This window comes from Paramormyrops kingsleyae, chromosome 5 (assembly GCF_048594095.1).
Source record: "Paramormyrops kingsleyae isolate MSU_618 chromosome 5, PKINGS_0.4, whole genome shotgun sequence".
Lineage (NCBI taxonomy): Eukaryota > Metazoa > Chordata > Actinopteri > Osteoglossiformes > Mormyridae > Paramormyrops > Paramormyrops kingsleyae.
The window spans coordinates 16,592,429-16,609,953 of NC_132801.1; the positions used below are offsets into that span (position 1 = coordinate 16,592,429).

Consider the following 17,525-nt stretch of genomic DNA (forward strand, 5'->3'; position numbering starts at 1 on the left):
CTTAATTAATTGCAATCTCATGGCTCCCAGCGCTTTTTTGGGAGCGTTGCCAACACAATTTGTCATTTTATCAAAAGTAATTAAAAGCTGTTCTTTTTCCTGTTCTACAGGACCTGATTAATTGTTTGGGTAAGGAGAGGGGATAAATAATATGAAACGGAAGTCGAGGGCTGAATAAAAAATTATCAGGATCACCCTAGTTGTGCCTTTTTTAGTGGGGGTAGGGCTGGAGGAATAACTGCTGTTTTGGTACATGAACCACACACCTAATGCCACAGACATTAGGTGGAATGCGAGTTTGGCTGCGCATGCTGCCAGCGCACTGCCCGTCCTTACTGCTGTAGCGATGGGGTTAAGCACCAGAGGACTTAGGATTCTGATCTCTGGAGTCCTTTGATCTCGAGCACAGGAGGGCTCTGAAGTGACTGGCTGATTCTATTAAACTCCCACTAATTCAACCCTGGCTTAATCAAATCAAATTTAATAACCCCCTAATAAAATTTCAGCAGTCTCTCTAGTACTGAAGGCCGGAAATAAATAGCGGAATTAGAGGCCATGGCTCCCACTGCCAGACAGGTGTTCCACTTTCCCCCAGAAAACATGCCTTACACAGAGTTTCATTCTGTAGCTGTGGTACTACAGTGGCCACGGGAGCAGATCCCTGACGATAGCCCATGATATCCCGGATTATAGCCCGCATTCCATTAGAGGAATGTATCCCTGACAATAACCCACGTCCCATAAGAGGAGCAGATCCCTGATGATAGCCAGTGTTCCATTAAAGGAATGGATCCGTGACGACAGCCCTTGAGCCATCAGAGAAGCAGATCCCTGATGTTAGCCCACGTTCCATTAGAGAAGCAGGTCCCTGATGTCAGCCCACATTCCATTAGAGAAGGAGATCCCTGATGTTAGCCCACATTCCATTAGAGAAGCAGATCCCTGATGATAGCCCGCATTCCATTAGAGGAGCAGATCCCTGATGATAGCCCGCATCCCATTAGAGGGGCAGATCCCTGACAATAGCCCAATTTCCATTAGTGGAGTGGATCCCTGACAATATCCTAAGTTACGTTAGAGGAGCAGATCCCTGATGATAGCCCGCGTTCCATTAGAGGAGCAGATTGCTAACAATAGACCAAATTCCATTAGTGGATCAGGTCCCTGATGACCTGATTTCCATTAGTGGAGTGGGTCACTGACAATATCCTAAGTTACGTTAGAGGAGCAGATCCCCACTGATATCCTGCGTACCATTAGAGGAGTAGATTGCTAACAATAGCCCAAATTCCATTAGAGGAGCAGATTGCTGATGATAGCCCGCATTCCATTAGAGGAGCAGATTGCTGATGATAGTCCGTGTTCCATTAGAGGAGCAGATTGCTGATGATAGCCCGCATACCATTAGAGGAGCAGATCCCTGACGATATCCTAAGTTCCATTAGAGGGGTAGATTGCTGATGATAGTCCGTGTTCCATTAGAGGAGAGGAATCGCTGAGGATAGCCTGAATTCCATCATAGGAGCAAAATCGCTGACTATAGCCCAAGTTGCATCAGAGGAGCAAAATCGCTGACGATAGCCCAAGTACCATTAGAGGAGCAGGTCCCTGACGATAGCACGATAGCCCATGTACCATTAGAGGAGCAGATGTTTGATGACAGCCCAAATTCCATTCGAGAAGTGAACCCCGAAGAGAGCGGGAGTGCAAATGAAGGTTGGAAAGACAGAGAGATCGTCACATTCCCCTCCAGGACTTTGTATTTTGGTTTGGATGTATATAAAATCCAGAATGAGACCTCAGCTGGTGGGGGGGGGGGGTGAACTGCAGAAAAAGTTGAGGAGAACGTATTGTGACAGAAAAAGCAAATATTTTACTTCAGAAGTGTATACCAGAGGATCTTTGATGGGGGTCCCGTTCACCTTGCAGAGCGGCTTGGCGGCAGAGTCCACTGGCAGCCATCCAGACAGATTCTATTTCCTCCTCGTCTTTTTTCCCCGAATAAGCAGGGCTGTGGCCACAACGATTCTCTCCCTTGTGTGTGGAGGTTCCGGACGTCCCTTTGAAAGTTGCAAACGCACACTGAAGGGAGCGGCCCCTTAATCATTACCTGGAAACACCTTCCCATGCCTCTCGCCACATGCTGGCCCTTGTGTGAACCTCGTCTACCAGCACTTCCTCTTAATATGTGCAGAAATTAGCAGTCTAATAACTCAAAGCATGACCCCCAGTACTCCCTTATTGTGACTCCCGTAAGCACACCGGGCCTCATAGAATGAGATGCTGTCTGAGGAAGCGACACGCTATAGCAATGTCCTCAGGAAGGCAGATGTGTGGAGGCACCAGCATGTCCGTATTTGGCTACAACTGGATGACACAGCTGGTGAACAGAGAGGAAACACACTGTATGTGGTTATGGGTTCAAGCTGAAAACCTCTGCCAGATGCTGGAAGGGGCCACCAGCCCCATCATTCACCTGGGGGGGAGACATGGCAGCCAGAGAGCAGAAACATATCCTGACCAGAATGGGGCAGGGGTTCGTCAGTTGCTGGGATTTGGGGGTTCTGTGATGGAATGGAATGGTAGAAGAAAGGTGGGAATATGGGGATGACCCAGGAAAATCGGGCTTAGCCCTGTCACATCTCACTGGCTCAGTGCTAACGAGCACCGTAGATGCCCCCCCTCACCACTGGGGGTGCTGTTTAACGGTTACCAGAACCGTTGCATAAAATAGGCCATGTGAGCTAACGATGCGCCAGAGGAAGGGTCAGATGAGAAAGAACCTCCGGATTTGCGAATGCTGCACACAGAGGCGACTCGGCATGGAGGTGCTTTGCCAGCCCCAAGCGATCTTTCTCTTACATCCTCATCTGAGCGATAATTAAAGGGGCACGGGCGGCTGCAGCTAGGGCCCGCTCACTCACTCGGAGGCCTCGGCCCACTCTTTTCCCACGGTACTAATAGGGAGCAACGTGAAACACTGATATAGGAGCGGGAGCGCCACCGGCAGGAAACGGCCCAGTCCCAGCATCCCACTTGCTTCTGACAGCTGTCACTGCTGACGAGCCCGGGTCTGTAGCACGGTGACGGAGGAGGGGTGGGGATGAGCATGCCAGATATCTTTATTGTTCAATGGGGGGGGGGGGGGTAACCTGGAATTTTTTGTTGCATGGCGATGGCGGCACTAATCAGCTCATTACTGTCTTACTCCCCTGTACATGTGTGATAGTAGAGGGAGAGGAGGATTAGGAAGAGTAGGAGAGCAGAGGCAAAGGGCAGATAAATTACGCAGATTAAAGTTGTAGACCTGGAAGAATAACAGGCAGATGGAATAATGCAGGGGGGGGGGGCACTGATGGGGGAGAGACGTTAACGTGAAATACGGCACACAGTAAAAACCCGCGAAATAAAACCCTGGGAAAGGGGACGGGGACGGGGGGGGCAGGGTAAATAAATAAGAATCAACAACAACAACGACGACGCATGAATAATTACAAACAACGGGATGGTTTATTTCCAATTTGTGTTGATTTAAGAAAACATAAACGTGCACTAAAAAGTAACAAGGATGTAAAGAAGAGCCATAAAGCGGCATCGCGCTGGCCGGCCGGGGGCCCGATCCCATCCAGGGGCCATGAAATGTAGCCAATCGGCCCACGGCGGCTTTGCTGCGCTACGAATGAGACAAATGCAGTTTGAGATCTTGGATGGAATTTGGCTTTTATGATAATGCTTGGAAATAAACAGACGGGCATTTTGGAAATGCTGCTCCCTCTCGAGCTGGCAGCCCGTAGGGTCTTCTCTCCATGCCATGGGCTTCCGCAGCGTCTCGAGTCAGGATTTCCACTTATTTCTCCACATTCATTGTGTAATGTTTGGTAAATTATCCCGCGATGCATCAGAGTGATGAGCAACAACAATGGACGGAAGTGTGATGGCAAGGATGGCGCCCCCTGGGGGAGGAATCAGGGGGATAATGGCATCTGACACACTGAACTGCATACGAATTAGCGAGCGCTCACCATTCATCAGTCCCCACTGATAGACAGCAAGACAGAAAATACCCAACAGAGTGGGTTACTTAGGGGTGAGAGGGCTGGGCAGGGGCTCGGGGCAGGGGGTGACAAATGAGAATTAAAAGATTGAGAGGGCTGTTCCATTTCAAACAGTTCATTAATAAAAAAAACTGTCTAATCATGATCTTCTATGTATTGAGAGCTGATGGTACAACATCTGAAGGACATAACTAGGTGTGAGAACACTGTGTATCCGTAAGCCAGTAACCAGCAATGGGTATCGAGTACAGCTATCCAAGAAGGTTCGAGAACCACCTGTTGGTTGTGCCAGATAAGGCAAGTTCTGCTAATGCACCCAAAAGCAGACGTTATTCAGCCTACTTACCCAGTCACATTGATAACGACACCCCTGGAAGCCTGTAGTGGGCATCACTACTGACAAGGGGGTGGGGGCAAGTGCTGGTGTGCCCCCATATTCACGGTTATGAATAAGGAGTAACGAGCATCACTGTGTGAATTCATCATGATATAAGCGGAAGCTAAAGCACAACAACCCTCTGTGAATTTGTTCTCTACCGACACAGATGCTCAGTTTATGTGATTTTAGACTCATTTTATGAATAATTGAAAGAAAAAAAAATCAGCATGTATTTTAAAGTGACTTACAGGGCTTGTATGTGAATGCAGTTTAACGTGGTTTAACACCGTCTGTGGTACAGAAACCGTTTAGAGAACATCAAAATCCTACGTCTGGGATCCTAATGGCCCCCGACAGTGCGTTTCTGGAGATGGGATTCGGGGCTGACGGAGGGACAGTAATGCTGACGAACGTGTCAGTGCGCTCAGAAAGAGCAGGAAAGGAGGAAGTAGCATCCTGGAGACACGGCAAGGACGCCAAAGGACTCCGGGTGCGACAGGTGGCTCCGCACAGCCAGAAAGGAGACGTGGAGTGGACTGCCAGAGCCATCAAGGAGATGAGAAGGTGCTGCCGCGGTGCTCCGTGAGAGGACAGCAGTAATATTGTTTTATTATAGCATAGCTACTCGCTCTTGCAGATCCTGCTACTCCATGCGAGAAAACATTGCACTGCTCTGTCCGTGCTCTTAAAGCAACAATGCAGGGTGATAAAGGAAAGCATTGCGTTATGGACCATATGTGCGTGACCGCTTGCATACCCCTGAGTGTGTCTGCATGCATGTGTGACCGTTTGTGCACGCCCGAGTGTGTCTGTATGTGTGTGTATATGTGTTTGTGAGCGTGTGTTTGTGTGTTTGCGCACGCCCGCCTGCCTGTGTGACTGTGTCCATCAGGCTGAACACACCCTGTCAGAGGTGAACTCTATTTCACGGGTTACTGAGATGCAGGCAGTGCTGCTCCTCCCAGGGCGGCTTTATTAAGCGCGGTGCAGCCGACACTCTCTTCAGAATCAGTGTTTGTCGTTCCGGCTGACGGGCCCCAGGCTTCACGCTGGCCCAGGGCAGGGCAGCCCGGTACCACGTGCCACGCCAGGAGCCCGAGCCGTCGGCAGAGGGGCAGCACAGACACATGTACATGCAAAGGGGACCATCTGCCCGCCGCTGGCGCCCCGGAGCGTCCAAAGCCCCACATCCCTCCTTACTCCCCCCTCAACCCCGCCTGTCCCCCCCCACCCCACCCGGCTGGCCGACGGGAGGAAACAATGAGCGGCCACGGCCTCCGGAGGCAACACGCGACGCAATTTATTACCGAGGGGGAGCGTGAATAAAAGGTCCAGTAAGTCACATTTCCCCCACCTCCTTACAAATGAGAGCCGGGCCTAATAGTAAAATATCTTTGATGGCAAAATCTATTGTTCCCAGACTGCTGAGGCAGAGACAAATGGCAGAGAGAGGAGCAGAGCGAGGGGGCTGAGCCAGCTGTCCCTGCCTGAGCGACCGTGCGCTCGCTTGCTTGCCGCCTGCCTGGGCCGCTTCCGGAGCCAGCCGTCACCGGCCCCCCCACCAGAGCCCGGGAGAGCAGTATGCAGGGTGCAGGGGTCTTACAAGAAGGTGTGTGTATGGGGGGGGGGGGGGGGGGAACGTTCCTCGTTCTGTTGCTGCCAGTACCAAGCCTCTAAGTGAGGAACAGCGCCCCCATTAGAGATCCCCTGTGCTGTGTAGGCTTGCAGCTTCAGCTTTCACTGCCAGCACCCCAACCCCCCGCCCCCCTTGAGCATTAGCGCCACCGTCTGACTGGCATGTACTGTACAGGTGGGATACGGGTAGGCTGATAAAGCTCAGGCTCATGGGCTGAGGTGGTGGAGGGGGCAGGACTTTAACCATCTTCTACGTTGCGGCCACTCATGGCCGCCGTCCGTCAGAGGAAGCAGGGAAAGCCCAAAAAACAAGGCCTAAACACAGCACAGGGAGGCAGGAATATGAACCAGCATGGAGGAAACGGAGGTGCGATCCAGACGGAGGCGCCGGAAAATCAGCTCCAGCTTTCGGCATTCATTACCTCTCGCGTGCGTGGTGACCCCCAGCGCTTTTAATCTGTAATGTAAAAATTAATCATCCCATTCAATATTTTAATAGTTTTCCTTTTCTCCCTTCCTGAAGTGATCATTCAGACCCATAAAAGCCCACGGTGGTTCTCTCCACGGGGATTTATAGACATTTTGGGCCAGGTAGTCTCCCGCAATATTTCATAACGGCGACAAACCTCTAAAACGGCCGGCAATCAAATGCCGGCGTGGCACGCGAGTCACATGACCACTTTGTTGCCCCCGCCTGATCAAAAACAGGCATTAACTGCCGATTATATCTGCTACTTACTCTAGTGAGGGTGGATTGCAGTGCAAAGGCTGGGGAGGGGAAATGCACAGAATGGGGAAAATGTGTGACTGTCACTGGTGGCCAAAGCATCTCACAAATCCAAAGAGAGCAAAATCTGGTTTATGGAGCAGATAAGCTATTGATCGTACCTTTCGTTTCATTTCTTAATCACACAGAGTTCATTTAGCGACAGGCCTGTTTTCTGTTGGAAACAATAATCAAGTCCCCAGAAGAGACTGTTAGGAAAAAAAATTCTCTCCGAATGATGGGCAGGGGTACAAACCTGCGTTCAGCGGGCGCTGTAAGGGAAACTGACCATGGACAAAACAGAAATTGCTTTTTCCTGCCTGCTTGCACAACCGAAACCTCCAGACCATAGCCAGCAGCAGAGGGCCGAATGGTGGCTGACAGGACTCGTAATTACGGAGACGGCTCTCCGGGGGGCGCTGCGCTAAGAGGCCCGGAACCCGACAGCAGGGACGCCGCTGTCTAGACAGAGCCAGACTCGGGTCCGGGACACAAAGGGGGAAGGCGGCGAGCTTGGAGGCGGTTACTGAGGTGACCGGAGCCACGCTGGGGGACATCGGTCCATATCCATGAGGGCCGTGTTCCACCACAGTGCGAGAAGCCGCCACTTTGAGAGACGCGTTCACACATGCTGCTGCATTATAAACCACATGAGCTGACACCTTTGTTCTCTCCCCACAGGGACCAGGGGGGACTAGAGCCATAGTTGCGTGGCCAAAGTTGTACTGGGTGGATCCATGACAGAGCGCTGCAGATCACTTACCGGCTAACGACAAGAGTGTGGGGCGTGAGGCGTGGACCCGGGGGCTTACTGCCCTGCCCCCCCCACCCCTCCCAGCAAAAACCTGCTCAACACGAGGGAGGCGACAAGGGAGCACGGCCCGAGGATTACATAATCCTCTCTCTCTCCCTCTCTTTTTTTACAGAAATTCATCCATCACTCCTCCTTCACTTTTATTATAGCCAAATTGCCTGGAGTGTAGAGAGTGGAAATGAATTTCAGCAGGTACTGCATATCTGTTTAGTTTGCAGAAAGGAAAACCACCACGGAGTGGAAAGGGGGCGGGGGGGCGGGGGTGCAGAAAAAGGGACAACAGGGATGGGGAGGGAGCGAGGGGGAGACGGAGAGAGGAAGGCAGGGTGTAAGAAAACCTTTCTTGGGGTCTGTCCAGCCTGGGCTTGATAGTGATGCATGGTTATGGACCATCTGCACTATGAGACGATAAATTTATGATTATGGCGAGAGAGCTAAAAGGCTGTCCATTACTGTAACGTAGTGCCCTCTGTAGAGGGTTTCTCATCAGCCTCAGATCAGACTCAGCAGTAAAACCGGATCAGTCCTCCAGCATTAGGCAAATTTACATGCTACTGCCATGTGTCAATCAATACACCGCTGACGGCTATTGACACACAGGCTCGGTCAATTTGTTTTTTTTTTTTTTTTTTGCCTTTTTTGATCCCAAGATCTTTTTTTCTGTTTTATCAAGTTGTATCCAAGGAGCTGCCCCCCCCCACCCCCCAGCATATAGCTTTTCAAGTATATGTGTATTTCTGAATGTGTATGAATGCAGATGCAGATCAAAGATGGTGTGTGTGTGTGTTTTTGTAACTATGTGTAAGACAACAAAAGGTGACAGCAGCGTGTGTGTGTGTGTGTGTGTGTGTGTGTAGGCATGCAGACACAAGGCACAGACACCCTACATAAAATCACTGTCCTGGACCACAGGTATTCTGCGCTGACATGTGTCAGAGAAAACCCCCCCAGTACATTTCGAAATGTTAGTCTGAAACCCACAGAAACCCAGCGGGTTACAAGCCTGTTGCTATGAACAAGGCTCATCCCCTCATCCCCACTATCATCTGTTACTCCAAGACAGCAAAGGTTCACCCTGCGACACTGTAAACAGCAGTGTGCGCTAACGCTCTAAAGTGTCTTCAGTAGCATGCAGTTAGTTTAAATGTTACAGCTCCTGTATGCCAAAGCACCTCCCACTGCAGATCCCCCCACTCCAGGGAGGGAGAGGGGCAGCTCAGCTAAAAATGCGTGTGAGCGCAATGAGGTCCAGGCCAGCAGCGCAGGCTGTCCTGCGAGCTCCAGGGTAAACTCATTCTCCCGCATAGGCTGCCTGTTGGAAGCCCCCCCCACAAATAGGCATTTGCATTTATCATAGGGGATGTAGTTAAGAGAGCGACCGCGCTCACTTCTCCCAATCAATAGCAGATCTTAAATTGTCACAACGTATTTGTTATTTTTCCCCGCACCCTTTCTTCCCATTTCCATGCGATTAATTTGTGCACGGACAGCGTTACAGAAACGGGGGAATGAAATCGATGGCGCGCGCGCTGCTTTTGTTTACATATCAACATCTGATTTTCCATTCAAGTGATTCATTCCTTTCTCTTCCCTGATTACTCCTTTAACGTCTTTTGACAAAATACAAACGTGGAAGAATTCACTGGGGCACGGAGTCTAATTTTAGACCGCCTGCGGAAATCCGCCTCTCGATTAACGTTCCGCTTCTAGATCGCGGAACGCCCCCATCAATCACAGGGATAATCAAATTAAAGCCGGCATGAGGAAAGGTATTTGCAGGGCAGCTCCACTTACTTTTAAATTTTGCAAAGTTCGCCAGTCATCCTTTGGTGAACTGTATACCCCCCCCCCCGATGCCTGCTTTGAGAGACAAACTACAGCTCAAATTAAAGTGGTTTTGAAGACTTTATAGAATCCATTAGGACAAGTAGTCATTAAAAAAACATGATCGGAGGAATACGATCAGGTTTCAGTTTGCCAACAAATGGGGGAAAAAACTCCACCATATACTTTTAAATGTTTTACTTAATGTTCCAGCCCTGACTTCAAAGGGCACTCTAATATTATGACAATTATGTAATCTTTTCCCATAAATGCTAATTTAGGTTATATAATGTCATACAATACAATGTTAATAAGGTGAGGTTATGTAAGAACATGAATGGAGAACTGCAAGTCAAATCATTTGTGGTACTTGAGTCAAACAAAAAAAGGCCCTCATTGGGTACATTGTATCCATCATATTATTATTATTATTATATTGCTGTCTTACCGTGTTTGGCTCAGTGTTTCTGTGGCTCCTGAATGGACGCAAATTCTAAATATAAGAGTCAGAAATCCTACACGGAAATACATCTGCTCTGTGGTTTCCATCTTATTCATTGCTACTCGATCATTACTGGAAGGTCCTTATTTTCATTTGCTACACCGAATTTTTCTGCTCAGCCCAAGTTTTCTTTAAGTGCTGTCATGCTAACTAGTTGTCGGATCCCCTTCTGAAGGGCGGCACAGCGAGGAGACTGACAGAGCCACCTGGTAACTGTCCCTCCTTCTTTTTGTTTGGGGGGGGGGGTGTCTGGGGTGATGCTCAGAGCAGTGACCTCATCTCAGCAGGGCTCCGGACACTGGGCCAGGCCCCATGACCCGCCATGCTATCAGGTTTACGCTGCAGGCTGGCTAATTCCCCCCGCCCCCCGCGGTCTCATTGGGGCACCTCTCCCCCTGTCCTCTGTGCACGCTCCCATTTTAGCAGACTCAGACAGAAACCTGATGCCGGGCCCAGTCCCTCTCCTGCAATGCTTCCCGAGTCAGCTCGAATACCTGGCCCGGCCCGCTCCACAAGACATTCACTTTAAGTCTTACAGGAGCTTGGTCGGGGGGGGGGGGCACATAATTGTGTAATTTAAGCTGAGGTCCCCATCGAGGAGGCATCTGAAACCAGCAAAACGACATCACTAAATTAGTTGAACTTAAAACAATCAATTTGCTGGACTTTGGGTCCGTTTTAGTTTCTCTTAATCCACGGCTCTGCGGTGCACAGAGGGGAAGTGCTGATGTCGGCAACCCGAACGGAGCGCTGTCTCATCCTCCCGCACCATTCAGATAAATCGATAGCGTCCTCCTTTTCTCTGCCCCCCCCCCCCCCCCATTCTCCCATCTGGTGACAGCAGAGATCCGTGAGGTGGCCGGTGGTGGTGTTGGGGGCGGGCGGCGGTTAAGGGTTTCTGTCGGGTAAAAAGGCAAACAGGTGTCTGACAACACAGATGCCGGATAACTAGTGTTCAATCTGCTGTTTCTGCGTGACGGCATCCATCAAGTCCTGAAGGAGCGAGCTGTGGGTTTTTGTTGTGGTGTGAGCGGGGTGGGGTAATAAATAAATAAATAAATAAATAAAATAAATAAAGCAAGCAAGCAAAGGAATGTCAGGCTGATTTGAGTAGGGGGCAGAACACCTCGGTCAGCTTAAATCAATCACGTCACACCACTGCCACGCCTTTAATTAGGCCTGTCAATCAGCCAGGCTGCAGGACATCAGGAAGCCGTCTTCGCTCACCCCGAAATTATAAGGTGCCTACACCGGCCAGGAGCCTCAGCCTTTGCTTTCCTTCCTCGGTGAGCCTTAAGCCTTTCAATAGTCTCTTAACGTGACCTGTTTAACAGCTTTGATATCTCCTGATACTTCAAAAATGACAAGCGCTCACCTCCCAACTGCTGGCGGCCCAGAAAAACGCACCATCGTTCAGCAGCGCGGCCAGGATGCATCAGTGGCCGGAGAAGCACCTCTGAAAGCCAGCGTGTTTATTTTCATGGTACTCTGGATTTATAAGATGGCTACTGAACAAAACAACTTTTCTTGTAGCGGCACTTCTGACATATCATAAATTTTACTGTCCACTGCAAGCACGGAACTGACCAACTACAAATTTTCTTTTTTCCCCTACTAACACTAGCAAATTAAAGAGGAAACGGTATGCATTGTAATATATTGTAATGCATGGCTCTAAAAAACAAACAAAAACACTGGAAAAAGTAATGAAACAAAATTACAGGCAATAGTGGGTTTCCCTTGTACCTTGATATGATTTCAAAGAGGTGAGAATCAAAGGCTCGGCTCAGCCTCAAACAACCGGTGAAACAAAACATGCAAAATTGACACATTTTATACTGGCGCGAAACACGTTTTGCCACATCGAGTGCAGACAGCCAAGCCCCAGCCACGAATCGCGAGCCATCCCCACGTCCCCAGGCCGCCCCTGAACCGAACGCCGGCATAAACAAAAGAGTGCCTAGCGCAAATTCTGCCCCCCTTCCTTTTTTCTCCCTGCCCCTTTAATAAACAAATCCCCGCGACAGAGGAGGAGATGGGGGGGGGGGTAATATACAAAAGGGCTGTGAGGATAACAGGCACAGCATTATGGGGAATTTTCTCTAAATGGAAAAGAAATAAAACCATCCCACCCCCCCCGCATACAGATTGTCCGCTTGCTGACAGTCCCCAAAGACATGGGGGAGCTGCACTGGTGTCCTCCTCCAAAGCCAGGCAATGGGGGAGCACTGTCAGGGGGTGTTAGGCTTAATGAAAACAATGTTCTTTTGTAATGACATCGCATAGGCCTGTACTCCAGCTGCTGTCTTTATCATCCACCATTCACCTTCATGCTCATCAAAGAGCTTGTTTTATTTATAGATGTCCCCCCCCCACACAAATGTACACACAGGTTCCCCCCAACCACTAACAACAACCTCCCCCTACCCAGCCGGCCACGACCACACGACCAGCTAACAGTCCGCAAATGCGACTTATTGCTTGCTCATTGTGAATAAAACATAGAGCTTCCCTCGAGTTGTCAACCCAAATTTCTATTTTTGCAAAGAGCAGCAAACCTTATAAAACTTCATCGAGCGAATCAATTTTAATGGCTGAATTGCTATGAAAAAGGAAAAAGCAAAAAAACAAAAAAAACTTCTGTTTACCGCCATATTGGATTACTTCTTTTGGCAGATGATTTTAAAATGATTAAATGAGAAGACATAAGAACTGGAAAAGTAAAACTATGGAATCTTTAAACATAATTAATAAATAATGTGTCGTTATTTGGCAGGCATGATTATTATTATTATTTTTTTTAAGTTAAAAAAATTTCAGTAGCTGATCTTTGGATTCAAGGCTGTATAGGTTGGCTTATAAGTTTCCATTGAGGGAATGAATTTTAATGGCTGAACTGGTTTAGAGAAGAAAAAAAAAAACAAAACTTTTGTTTATAGCCACATTGGATTGCTTCTGTTGGCAGATGATTTTCAAATGATTAAATCGGAAGAAATAAGAACTGGAAAGGTAAAACTATTGAATCTTTAAACACTATTAAATAAAAGTGTTAGGATGTGTCTTTATTTGAGGTATGTATCTTTTAATTTAAGGCTGGATAGGTTGGTCTCTAAGGTTATAAAAGTCTGGCTGAACTGTAATAAACCCCGCCCCCTTCAGCTTGCTGCTCATTCGCTGACATGCATATAAATCACATGACTGGTCATTTTCCCGTTGCTTGCCAGTGTGTCATTATCCTAATGGCAGGCTCAGCGGGAGGCAAGTCACAGAAGCGGAGGCCTGTAGGTCCAGCTCCTGGGGGCTGTGCAATGTACTTGCCCCATCCTCCTCAGCAGAACGCTCTGCACTGAAGGTGGCCCTGCACCCTGGAGAAACTCGCCCTTTAAATAAAATCTTCAGCCCGCCATTTTTTTTTCCCCAGCATGCAGTTCCCCACGTTATATTGATTGAGCCTCACAGCGACAATAAAAGGCCGTGTATCCTGGCATTCAGCGTCAGAAAAATACTGGACGAGGATATACAGGCCTTGTTTGCTGCGCCGCTGCTTGAATCACCTGCTCCACCTTCCTGTGAAATGGAGATGGACGGCCTTAACGGATTCATTCATGAATACTCAACGAGTACCTAAAACGTCTGTGATTGCAGAGTCTGGCTAGAGTCTACAAGTCACATTAAATGTAAGATATTTTATCGTATGTACATACATGGGTTCAGATACATAGGAATTCTGTTATGCTCCCTTTTTGCTCTCCAGGAGACACACAGACATGCAGGTGAGAGCAATGTTTGGGGTCAGAGTACAGGGTCAGCCACTTATCTGGTGCTCTTGGAGCAGTCATTGGGGCTATGGATGTGGCTCAAATGCCCAACACTGATACGATTACTCTGCCAGCCACAGGGTTTGAACCGACGACCTTCTGGACACAGCCACACAACACCCTTTATCATCATTACTGTACAGTGCAGCTACAACACATCAGTGAGCAGGGCTACCGGCTACTGGGTTAGAAGTGGGTTATGGGGGAAAATAAAGAAAAAAGAAACCCAAAACGTGCAGCAATAAAAAAATAATAATAAAAAAAAAACAGTCCATGGTCGCAAAAAACAATATTTTGTTATAAACCAGAACGATCAAAATGAAATGCAGTCAGTTTCCGCTCAAACAGACTATACAGCAGGAAAATGGAAGGTGAAAGTGCAGAGTGTGGAGCATCGACAGCAGACTTCTGTGCAAACATTCAGGGGACCTCAGACCCCATAAGTCCCCCCCCCCCCAGCCAGCCATCATGATGTATCTTTTATCAAATTTCAGAGGTATCATTCCTGTTTTCATGCTGTGAAATGGCAAAAATAATGTTGCAGTTTGGAACCTGAAAGCAAACCTACAGTTCTGCAAGCACCAGCTTCTGTATTTGAAGAGGCATATTGACATTTTTCCCATGGAAAACCTTTAAATTCAGCTCGGATACTCAAACTATATTCTCACGGTATTGTCAGATATCTCATACCACCAACACATTTTGGGATACTTTCGGGCTATAGTGTACGGTTTCAGGGAATTAATAGGGCTGGAAATTTTAATGTTAACCTCTGTCACCTCTGGCATTAAGTTTGGCATCACATTGATGCTAGAAAACAATTAACTTCATATTACACACACACACACACAATTATATATATATATAATATATATATTAGAGAGAGAGAGAGAGAGAGAGAGAGAGAGAGCTGGATTTTCTGTAAGAATTGATTGATGTTTGGATACCTCATTGTTTTCAAGTTAGATTGCTAGTTTGATGGTTCAGACTGTGGCTAGTTAAGAAAATAACTAATCACTGACAAAGAACAGTGAACAGGCAGCCAACACACCTCTCATTAAAATTGTGGGACTCAGTTAATGATGCAAGGCATCCACCAACTGCTATGCTGTTAAATACAATGCCGGTGAAAATAGTAATGCCTTATTAATAGCATTTATTTTTAAGTGTCTGACTGACTTGCTGTATTTTTGGTTGCATGAATAATCGGCACATTTTTTTAAGCAACTTTTGTTAAAGTTGAGCAGAGGATGCCAAGTGGCACAGTGCGGAAAAGAAATGAATCTGCAAATGTTAAAAAGCATGTATAATGAGGTAAATTTGTACACAGATCAGGCCAAAAAAAAAAATGCTTGCATGCCTGGTCACAGTGGCGTCTGAATCAACTGCCGCTGGTGACCGCCGCTGGGCACCTTCCCCGAGACTCATTGGAAGTGTTGCTAGCCATCACACTGGGGACTGGAGTAGGGGTTGGGGGGGGGGGGGGCTGGGCACTCCAGATATCAGAAATAATCTGTGCTCAGCGACGATTGAGCAAATTTAATTCAGCGGCAGCTCCATGCAAAACGCACACCCCCATTCATCACGGGCCATATTGCGCGTCAGCAGCACCGCACATAAAAGTTGATATTTTAGAGTCCGATGCCTAGAAATGCAACAGAAGCAAAGTTCTTTAGAGAGTCAGGCACTTTTGTTGTTTTATGGTTGCACTTTATTACCCGGCGTAATAAACGATCGCATTAAAGACTTACTCTGTGTAAATACCACGTGCGCGTGTGCAGCGGGCCCTCCTCTACGGCGCCCTGCAGATACACTCATTGCTCACTCGGGGCACAGATAAAAGGCGGACTGCGTTGCTTTCCACAAAAATATCGCTGATTTGTAGGTTTGTATTTGGTGCTTTGCCATTTTGCACGTGATGAGTATGTAGATAGGCTGCACAGCGGCTCTGGGTAGCACTGACGCCTGACACCTCGGAGGCTGAGGGTTCGATTCCTGGCACAGGATGTGCAGAGCTTGCAGATTGTATGTTTGAGTGTACGCCCTGCATCCTATTCAGGGTGTATCCCGTGTTTCCTGGGATATGCTCCAGGCTCACCATGGAACTATCCTGGAAAAACAGCTATGGAAGATGAATGGATTATAAGCAAAGCCTGACTATTGTATATCAATACACAACAAGTTTGAAGAGAGTTACAAAATGGAAAGAAATAAAGTCTGCAATCCTTAGCGAGAAACACACAAGCGGGTGGGTAGAGCGGTCGAAGTTCAAGCGAGGGCTTTTAACAGACACTCACGGTCACTGATCGACTGCTCTTTCCCTGGTGGCTCTGCCTCTGTAAACATCTCAGCAATACCATTTAGCTGGGAGTCCTTGCTGGTTACCTCAATACTTCCCACTATAAAGGCATGATGGTTTGAGGATAAAAATTGTCCCAGCTGCCGGATATTTTGTCTGTTATCAATACCAGGTACCTCTGTGTTTTGAAACCTGACATTAAACGCAAGATCAAATTCCGGCGTCTGTTAGAGTCCCCGGTGGACGTAAGCTAGTGGAGCTGATTTCTATATGGCAAAGGCAGCAGGGGCGGAAAAGCAACAGAGACCTGTCATAAATATACAAGAGATATATTTTAAATTTGTGTATTCAGGAGCACACAAAAGCCATTGTAAAACGATTTGTGGTTTGTGTATTGAGGTAATTGTTTTGAGGTTTGATTTTTTTTTTTCCCCCACCAGTTTTTAATACGAAGCACTGAGAAAATATTCTTGTTTGAACATGTTGGATTGTGTGTATTGATTAACAATGAGGTTAAAAAAAAAAAAAATGAATTATACACATCAAAATGTGGACAGATTGGGTCTCTCCCCGGCGTTTTGTGTTACTCTGCAGTATCTAGATAAATTAACGGGAAAATTAAGATGTTATTTCTTTATAAGTGCCGGCAATAAAAGCACCATAAATGATTAAAGGACAAGTAATAAGAGCAGGCCGTTCACATGGGAATATTTAGCTTCATTTGCCTAAAAGTGTAGTTTTTGGTTATCGATAGGGACCTGAAATCCAGGGCTGAACATTTAAACTGTGCATATGAAAACCCCCCCCCACCCCATACCCGCCACTAACCCCACTCGTCCAATGTGAAGGCAACTTATAAAGGGGGCCTCGTTACCATTTCAAAGGCGCCCGTCGGCATAGAGTCTCCTTGGTAACGCTGACTTTGTGCTCCGTACTCCATCCCACTCCCTCCCAGAAAGCCCAGTGTCAGAAAGCCCAGTGTCAAAAAGCACAAGGTCTCCTCAAAGTTAGTCTCTAGCCTTTGAAGCCCGGCCAGTGGAATCAGCAGCCATGACAAAGTGCCACTGCTCCATCACGGAAGCCCTAACGTGCTTCCCCGCCATCGCTCTTAGTGTCGGGCTGAGGGCTTGCTGCATAGCGTACACGTGAAAGCCCATCAGCGCTCTGCCGTATTTTTCCGTGTCCTCGGCCTCACCCGTCCCGCCGGCGCCACATTCAGCTCCCAAGACATGACTGACGCTTTTTACCCCGGCGCAAACCGCTGTCGTCAGAAATTTCTCAGTGCATAAATGCCTGAAGTTCTCTTACTCGCATAAATCTAATCCATCTCACTGCTCAGGAGAATCCCACCATAAACACTGTCCGCCTGAAAGGTGTACGAGCTTGAAAGGAACGTATTGTAGCCTGACTAAACACAAATGATTCTTATGGAC

General features: G+C 47.9%; 1 protein-coding gene across 6 annotated transcripts in view; it reads right to left on the bottom strand.

Moving 5' to 3' along the window:
• The window catches only part of rbfox3a (RNA binding fox-1 homolog 3a), a 423,712-nt gene that overhangs the window by 197,435 nt on the left and 208,752 nt on the right, over positions 1-17,525 (bottom strand). The window contains exon 1 of one of the 6 annotated variants that reach the window (XM_072712253.1): positions 9,922-10,136. The exons of the other annotated variants lie outside the window; for them this stretch is intronic. The gene's annotated coding sequence lies outside the window, so the exon portion shown is untranslated. Of the gene's footprint in view, positions 1-9,921; positions 10,137-17,525 lie in introns of those variants that run through there. 6 annotated transcript variants of the gene reach the window in all.